Raw genomic sequence first — 1,519 nt, forward strand, 5'->3', positions numbered from 1 at the left:
TCCTCTTCCTCTACCACCTCACCGGGATTTAAGCTAGAGGAGAAGAGCAACTTAGAGTCCCTAAAGGACAGGAGTAGTACTACAACCTACTAAAACCATAGTAACAGAACTATGGACTGTTACATACCCCGCTGCTCATTGTAAGACTTGTCATAACCATGACAGGTTTTTCAGATTTTGGACATGCTAAGTATCAATATTCGTGGGATCAGATAAAAACGAGACAGAGTAATTAACCGGACCTAAGCGTTTAACAACCTTTGCGGGGCCTTTCCATTTTGCGGAAAGCTTGGCCATAAAACCATCATCTGCTCTGGATAAGGGATGAGACCGTACCCAAACGATATCTCCAACCTGGAATAGAGTCTGTTTTCATCGCTGGTCATGGCACCGCTTCTGTTTGGCTTGGGCTCGTTCTACATTTTCTTCACCAAGCTGATAAGTTATTTTTGTCGATCAAGAATGGGATAAGCATGACTGTTGGGGTCAGGTAGTTGTTGAAAAGCTCTCTCCATAGGTCCTTTGATCTTACGACCCAGAGCTATTTCAGCTGGTGTAAATCCTTTGCTCTCATGCCAAGCAGTGTTAATGGCAAACCTGAATTCAGCTATCCATTTGTCCCACTGCTGGTGTTGCTCTTCAATGTAGGACGCGATCATGGTTTTCAGGTTCCGATTAACCCGTTCTGTCAGGTTTGTCTGAGGATGGTAGGCCGTAGTCAACTTTTGAACCACTCCCCACTGTTTGCATATCAAGTTGAGTAGATGAGAGGTAAATTGTGCCCCTCGATCTGAAACTAGATATGCCGGGGTTCCCCATCTGGTGAAGATCTCTTCTACAAGAATCTTGGCTATCTGAGGTGCTTTGGCTTTTCTCAAAGGAAACACTTCCACCCATTTGGAGCAGTAATCGACCGTAACCAGAAGATGTTCGTTTTGTTTGGCACTTTTGGGAAATGGACCCATGAGGTCAACACTGGACAACAACAACTGGAGTGTTCTGCAAATAGCCGGACAAGTTGGTCAGTGAAGGCTTGTACTTCTGACAAATATGGCACTCTTTACAGTATCGCCACACATCAGCTCTTATGTTAGGCCAGTATACTGTCTCCAGTACTCGAAGCAGAGTTTTCAGTTTTCCCAGGTGCCCGCTAAGTGGGTTGTCATGGGCGTATTGCAGAAATGTTTCTCGATAAATAGAAGGAATTACCAGTTGGAATTTCTGTCCTTTCTGGCTGACCGGTGCACGGCGAAACAAGAATCCATTTTTCACAATGTATTGAATTCGTGAAGTATTATGCCTTGGCTGGTTCTGTGCTTTGGAGATCAACTCTTGAATTTCACTATCATTATTTTGTGATATTGCAATTTGAGAGAGGTCTACAGGCATCAACTTGGAAGCATTTACAATGAAGATCGTGTCAGGCAGAGTGTTGTGATTTTGGATTCTGGACAATACGTCTGGTACGATGTTGCACTGTCCCTTCCGATATCTCACAGTGAAATGGAATCCTTGTAAA

The sequence above is a fragment of the Sinocyclocheilus grahami genome, unplaced genomic scaffold, assembly GCF_001515645.1.
Source record: "Sinocyclocheilus grahami isolate Dianchi unplaced genomic scaffold, SAMN03320097.WGS_v1.1 scaffold256.1, whole genome shotgun sequence".
In the NCBI taxonomy this organism is placed as follows: Eukaryota; Metazoa; Chordata; class Actinopteri; order Cypriniformes; family Cyprinidae; genus Sinocyclocheilus; species Sinocyclocheilus grahami.